The 7,309-nt window shown below is 35.3% G+C and overlaps 3 non-coding genes across 3 annotated transcripts; all 3 read right to left on the minus strand.

Annotated features, from left to right (window-relative positions):
* Window positions 1-1,329: 1,329 nt before the first annotated feature.
* On the minus strand, window positions 1,330-1,423 carry trnai-uau (transfer RNA isoleucine (anticodon UAU)). The gene is made up of 2 exons: window positions 1,386-1,423; window positions 1,330-1,365 (listed from the first exon to the last, which is right to left on the minus strand). It is a non-coding gene; the product is annotated as a tRNA-Ile (tRNA).
* Window positions 1,424-3,161: 1,738 nt separating this feature from the next.
* On the minus strand, window positions 3,162-3,255 carry trnai-uau (transfer RNA isoleucine (anticodon UAU)). Its single transcript has 2 exons — window positions 3,218-3,255; window positions 3,162-3,197 (listed from the first exon to the last, which is right to left on the minus strand). It is a non-coding gene; the product is annotated as a tRNA-Ile (tRNA).
* Window positions 3,256-5,532: 2,277 nt separating this feature from the next.
* On the minus strand, window positions 5,533-5,624 carry trnai-uau (transfer RNA isoleucine (anticodon UAU)). The gene is made up of 2 exons: window positions 5,589-5,624; window positions 5,533-5,568 (listed from the first exon to the last, which is right to left on the minus strand). It is a non-coding gene; the product is annotated as a tRNA-Ile (tRNA).
* Between the last annotated feature and the right edge of the window lie 1,685 nt (window positions 5,625-7,309).

Below are 7,309 nucleotides of genomic sequence, written 5' to 3' on the forward strand. Positions count from 1 at the left end.
TGTCGTCCAAATTTTGACAAAAAAGTCATACTTTACTACGTCTTCCAAATTTTGACAAAAAAGTCATAGGTTAGTATGTCTTCCAAAATGTGACAAAAAAAGTCATATTTTGGAAGTATGTCGTCCAAATTTTCACAAAAAGTCATAGTTTAGTTTGTCTTCCAAAATGTGATAAAAAATTCGTAGTAAAGTATGTCATCCAATTTTGACAAAAAGTCATACTTTAGTATGTCATCCAATTTTGACAAAAAAGTCATATAATTGAGTATGTCTTCCAAAATGTGACAAAAAAGTCATACTTTAGTATGTCGTCCAAATTTTGACAAAAATGTAATATTTTAGCATGTCGTCCAAAATGTGACAAAAAGGTCATACTTTAGTATGTCTTTCAGAATGTGACAAAAAAATCATACGTATGTGATCCAAATTTTGACAAAAAAGGCGCAGTGAAAGTATAGTGACTTTTTGACAACATACTATGACTTTTTTTACATGTCATTACAAAGCGACTTACAATTTAATTTAGTACAATCAGCAAGGGGTGGAGTCCAAGTTGCGACCATGATGTCTTTCGCACACAGGGTACTGGTCTTAACCACTGAGCCACTCCACCCCCTATAAGATGTAGAAAGACCCTTGTTTCAACCATGGAACAAACCAGTGGCCCTGATAATTCAAATACACAGTTAAATGACCATTTATATCAAATGAGATTTTTGTCAAACTCAAGCCGCAATGCTCCTCGGCATCATTCCGCAGGTTACTGTCTTATAAGTACCGCGCGCTGACCGATTGCGCCACTGGAGCCTGTTGCTAAGTATGTCGTCCAAAATGGGTCAAAAAAGTCATAGTATATTATGTCGTCCAAAATGGATCAAAAAAGTCATAGTACAGTATGTCGTCCAAAATGGGTCAAAAAAGTCATAGTATAGTATGTAGTCCAAAATGGGTCAAAAAAGTCATAGTATAGTGTGTTGTCCTTAAATGGATCAAAAAAGTCATAGTATAGTATGTCGTCCAAAATCAGTCAAAAATGTCATATTATAGTATGTCGTCCAAAATTGGTCAAAAAAGTCATAGCATAGTATGTCGTCCAAGAAAAGATATAGTTTAATTGAGTATAATCAGCCAGGGGTGGAGTCGAACTTGTGACCATGATGTCTTTCGCACACAGGGTACTGGTCTTAACCACTGAGTCACTCCACCCCCGATAAGATGTAGAAAGACCCTTGTTTCAACCATGGAACAAACCAGTGGCCCTGATAATTCAAATACACAGTTAAATGACCATTTATATCAAATGAAGTTCTTGTCAAACTAAAGCCACAATGCTCCAGGTGAGGCTCGAACTCACAACCTCGGCATCACTTCGCAGGTTACTGTCTTATAAGTACCGCGCGCTGACCGATTGCGCCACTGGAGCCTGTTGCTAAGTACGTTGTCTAAAATGGGTCAAAAAATAATACTTAAGTACGTTGTCCTAAAATTGGTCAAAAAAGTCATAGTATAGTATGACGTCCAAAATGGGTCAAAAAAGTCATAGTATAGTATTTCGTCCAAAATGGCTCAAAAAAGTCATAGTATAGTATGTCATACAAAATGGCTCAAAAAAATAATACTTAAGTACGTTGTCCTAAAATGGGTCAAAAAAGTCATAGTATAGTATGACGTCCAAAATGGGTCAAAAAAGTCATAGCGTAGTATGTCGTCCAAAATGGATCAAAAAAGTCATAGTACAGTATGTCGACCAAAATGGGTCAAAAAAGTCATAGTATAGTATGTCGTCCAAAATCGGTCAAAAATGTCATTGTACAGTATGTCGTCCAAAATCGGTCAAAAATGTCATATTATAGTATGTCGTCCAAAATCGGTCAAAAAAGTCATAGTATAGTACGTCGTCCAAAATTGGTCAAAAAAGTCATAGCGTAGTATGTCGTCCAAAATGGATCAAAAAAGTCATAGTACAGTATGTCGACCAAAATGGGTCAAAAAAGTCATAGTATAGTATGTCGTCCAAAATCGGTCAAAAATTTCATTGTACAGTATGTCGTCCAAAATCGGTCAAAAATGTCATATTATAGTATGTCGTCCAAAATCGGTCAAAAAAGTCATAGTATAGTACGTCGTCCAAAATTGGTCAAAAAAGTCATAGTATAGTATGTCGTCCAAAATGGGTCAAAAAAGTCATAGTATAGTATGTTGTCCTAAAATGGATCAAAAAAGTCATAGTATCATATGTCGTCCAAAATGGTCAAAAAAGTCATAGTATAGTATGACGTCCAAAATGGTCAAAAAAGTCATAGTATAGTATGACGTCCAAAATGGGTCAAAAAAGTCATAGCGTAGTATGTCGTCCAAAATGGATCAAAAAAGTCATAGTACAGTATGTCGACCAAAATGGGTCAAAAAAGTCATAGTATAGTATGTCGTCCAAAATCGGTCAAAAATGTCATAGTATAGTATGTCGTCCAAAATCGGTCAAAAATGTCATATTATAGTATGTCGTCCAAAATCGGTCAAAAAAGTCATAGTATAGTATGTCGTCCAAAATCGGTCAAAAAAAGTCATAGCTTAGTATGTCGTCCAAAATCGGTCAAAAAAGTCATAGTATAGTATGTCGTCCAAAATCGGTCAAAAAAAGTCATAGCTTAGTATGACATCCAAAATGGGTCAAAAAAGTCATAGTATAGTGTGTCGTCCAAAATGGGTCAAAAAAGTCATAGTAAAGTATGTTGTCCAAAATCGATCCAAAAGTCATAGTATAGTATGTCATCCAAAATCGGTCAAAAAAGTCATAGTAAAGTATTTCGTCCAAAATGGATCAAAAAAGTCATAGTATAGTATGTCATACAAAATGGATCAAAAAAGTCATAGTATCATATGTCGTCCAAAATCAGTCAAAAATGTCATATTATAGTATGTCGTCCAAAAAAAAATATAGTTTAATTGAGTACAATCAGCCAGGGGTGGAGTCGAACTTGCGACCATGATGTCTTTCGCACACAGGGTACTGGTCTTAACCACTGAGTCACTCCACCCCCGATAAGATGTAGAAAGACCCTTGTTTCAACCATGGAACAAACCAGTGGCCCTGATAATTCAAATACACAGTTAAATGACCATTTATATCCAATGAGATTCTTGTCAAACTAAAGCCACAATGCTCCAGGTGAGGCTCGAACTCACAACCTCGGCATCACTTCGCAGGTTACTGTCTTATAAGTACCGCGCGCTGACCGATTGCGCCACTGGAGCCTGTTGCTAAGTATGTCGTCTAAAATGGGTCAAAAAAATAATACTTAAGTACGTTGTCCTAAAATGGGTCAAAAAAGTCGTAGTATAGTATGACGTCCAAAATGGGTCAAAAAAGTCATAGCGTAGTATGTCGTCCAAAATGGATCAAAAAAGTCATAGTACAGTATGTCGACCAAAATGGGTCAAAAAAGTCATAGTATAGCATGTCGTCCAAAATCGGTCAAAAATGTCATAGTATAGTATGTCGTCCAAAATCGGTCAAAAATGTCATATTATAGTATGTCGTCCAAAATCGGTCAAAAAAGTCATAGTATAGTATGTCGTCCAAAATCGGTCAAAAAAAGTCATAGTATAGTATGACGTCCAAAATGGGTCAAAAAAGTCATAGTATAGTATGTCGTCCAAAATGGATCAAAAAAGTCATAGTACAGTATGTCGACCAAAATGGGTCCAAAAAGTCATAGTATAGTATGTCTTCCAAAATGTGACAAAAAAGTCATAGCTAAGTATGTCGTCCAAAATGTGACAAAAAAGTCATAGTATAGTGTGTCGTCCAAAATGGGTCAAAAAAGTCATAGTAAAGTATGTTGTCCAAAATCGATCAAAAAAGTCATAGTATAGTATGTCGTCCAAAATGGGTCAAAAAAAGTCATAGCTTAGTATGTCGACCAAAATGGGTCAAAAAAGTCATAGTATAGTATGTCATACAAAATGGGTCAAAAAAGTCATAGTTTTGTATTTCGTCCAAAATGGCTCAAAAAAGTCATAGTAAAGTATGTCATACAAAATGGGTCAAAAAAATAATACTTAAGTACATTGTCCTAAAATGGGTCAAAAAAGTCATAGTATAGTATGACGTCCAAAATGGGTCAAAAAAGTCATACTATAGTATTTCGTCCAAAATGGCTCAAAAAAGTCATAGTATAGTATGTCATACAAAATGGCTCAAAAAAATAATACTTAAGTACGTTGTCCTAAAATGGGTCAAAAAAGTCATAGTATAGTATGACGTCCAAAGTGGGTCAAAAAAGTCATAGTATAGTATTTCGTCCAAAATGGCTCAAAAAAGTCATAGTATAGTATGTCATACAAAATGGGTCAAAAAAATAATACTTAAGTACGTTGTCCTTAAATGGGTCTAAAAAGTCATAGTATAGTATGTCGTCCAAAATGGGTCAAAAAAGTCATAGCGTAGTATGTCGTCCAAAATGGATCAAAAAAGTCATAGTACAGTATGTCGACCAAAATGGGTCAAAAAAGTCATAGTATAGTATGTCGTCCAAAATCGGTCAAAAATGTCATTGTACAGTATGTCGTCCAAAATCGGTCAAAAATGTCATATTATAGTATGTCGTCCAAAATCGGTCAAAAAAGTCATAGTATAGTATGTCGTCCAAAATGGGTCAAAAAAGTCATAGTATAGTATGTTGTCCTAAAATGGATCAAAAAAGTCATAGTATCATATGTCGTCCAAAATGGTCAAAAAAGTCATAGTATAGTATGACGTCTAAAATGGTCAAAAAAGTCATAGTATAGTATGACGTCCAAAATGGGTCAAAAAAGTCATAGCGTAGTATGTCGTCGAAAATGGATCAAAAAAGTCATAGTACAGTATGTTGTCCAAAATCGGTCAAAAAAAGTCATAGCTTAGTATGACATCCAAAATCGGTCAAAAAAAGTCATAGCTTAGCATGTCGTCCAAAATCGGTCAAAAAAGTCATAGTATAGTATGTCGTCCAAAATCGGTCAAAAAAAGTCATAGCTTAGTATGACATCCAAAATGGGTCAAAAAAGTCATAGTATAGTGTGTCGTCCAAAATGGGTCAAAAAAGTCATAGTAAAGTATGTTGTCCAAAATCGATCAAAAAAGTCATAGTATAGTATGTCATCCAAAATCGGTCAAAAAAGTCATAGTAAAGTATTTCGTCCAAAATGGATCAAAAAAGTCATAGTATAGTATGTCATACAAAATGGATCAAAAAAGTCATAGTATCATATGTCGTCCAAAATCAGTCAAAAATGTCATATTATAGTATGTCGTCCAAAAAAAGATATATTTTAATTGAGTACAATCAGCCAGGGGTGGAGTCGAACTTGCGACCATGATGTCTTTCGCACACAGGGTACTGGTCTTAACCACTGAGTCACTCCACCCCCGATAAGATGTAGAAAGACCCTTGTTTCAACCATGGAACAAACCAGTGGCCCTGATCATTCAAATACACAGTTAAATGACCATTTATATCCAATGAGATTCTTGTCAAACTAAAGCCACAATGCTCCAGGTGAGGCTCGAACTCACAACCTCGGCATCACTTCGCAGGTTACTGTCTTATAAGTACCGCGCTGACCGATTGCGCCACTGAAGCCTGTTGCTAAGTATGTCGTCTAAAATGGGTCAAAAAAATAATACTTAAGTACGTTGTCCTAAAATGGGTCAAAAAAGTCATAGTATAGTATGACGTCCAAAATGGGTCAAAAAAGTCATAGTATAGTATGTCGTCCAAAATGGTCAAAAAAGTCATAGTATAGTATGACGTCCAAAATGGGTCAAAAAAGTCATAGCGTAGTATGTCGTCCAAAATGGATCAAAAAAGTCATAGTACAGTATGTCGACCAAAATGGGTCAAAAAAGTCATAGTATAGTATGTCGTCCAAAATCGGTCAAAAATGTCATAGTATAGTATGTCGTCCAAAATCGGTCAAAAATGTCATATTATAGTATGTCGTCCAAAATCGGTCAAAAAAGTCATAGTATAGTATGTCGTCCAAAATCGGTCAAAAAAAGTCATAGTATAGTATGACGTCCAAAATGGGTCAAAAAAGTCATAGTATAGTATGTCGTCCAAAATGGATCAAAAAAGTCATAGTACAGTATGTCGACCAAAATGGGTCAAAAAAGTCATAGTATAGTATGTCTTCCAAAATGTGACAAAAAAGTCATAGCTAAGTTTGTCGTCCAAAATGTGACAAAAAAGTCATAGTATAGTGTGTCGTCCAAAATGGGTCAAAAAAGTCATAGTAAAGTATGTTGTCCAAAATCGATCAAAAAAGTCATAGTATAGTATGTCGTCCAAAATCGGTCAAAAAAGTCATAGTAAAGTATTTCGTCCAAAATGGATCAAAAAAGTCATAGTATAGTATGTCTTCCAAAATGTGACAAAAAAGTCATAGTAAAGTATGTCATACAAAATGGGTCAAAAAAGTCATAGTATAGTATGTTGTTCTAAAATGGACCAAAAAGTCATAGTGTAGTATGTCGTCCAAAATCGGTCAAAAATGTCATATTATAGTATGTCGTCCAAAATGGGTCAAAAGAGTCATAGTTTAGTATGTCGTCCAAAATTTGACAAAAAAGTCATAGCTTAGTATGTCGTCCAAAATCGGTCAAAAAAGTCATAGTTTAGTATGTTGTCCAAATTTTGACAAAAGAGTCATACTTTAGTATGTCTTCCAAAATGTGACAAAAAAGTCATAGTTTAGTATGTCGTCCAAATTTTTACAAAAAAGTCATACTTTAGTCAAACTGCAATCATATGAAAATGAAACCAACACACAGGTTTAGACGAGAACCAAAGCAACGTTTTTATTGTCCCTGTAGATCGGACATTGTGGGCAGGAGAAGAGTTTGTTGAGAGATTTTTGTGATTATTTTTCTGGATCTCAGCTCAGTGTGCACTGTAGCTCAACTGTTACGCACACAATACAAACTCATTGTAAAATCAGAATACCTATGTTAGAAACGTAGAAAGTTGTTTTTTCTCCTTCTTTCGACCGGTTCCCATTCATTTGAATGAGGTTTTCGCAGTTTATTGCGATTTTTGTTGTAATGGTTACTCGAAGCGCTTAGAAAAGTCATAGCACACCATTCCCGATCAAGCCGCACATTTTGATATAACATGTGTGGGAGTTTTTACAAAACTAGTTACATGGCGAAAAACGGGAGGAAACGGAAGAAGAAGAATAAACGCCAGTACAATTACAAGAGATGCTTGCGCTGCAATGCATTCTCGTGAGAACTCTAGGACTTTCTAACTAGTATGTCTTGCAGCAG

The sequence above is a fragment of the Solea solea genome, chromosome 6, assembly GCF_958295425.1.
Source record: "Solea solea chromosome 6, fSolSol10.1, whole genome shotgun sequence".
NCBI classification, from domain to species: domain Eukaryota; kingdom Metazoa; phylum Chordata; class Actinopteri; order Pleuronectiformes; family Soleidae; genus Solea; species Solea solea.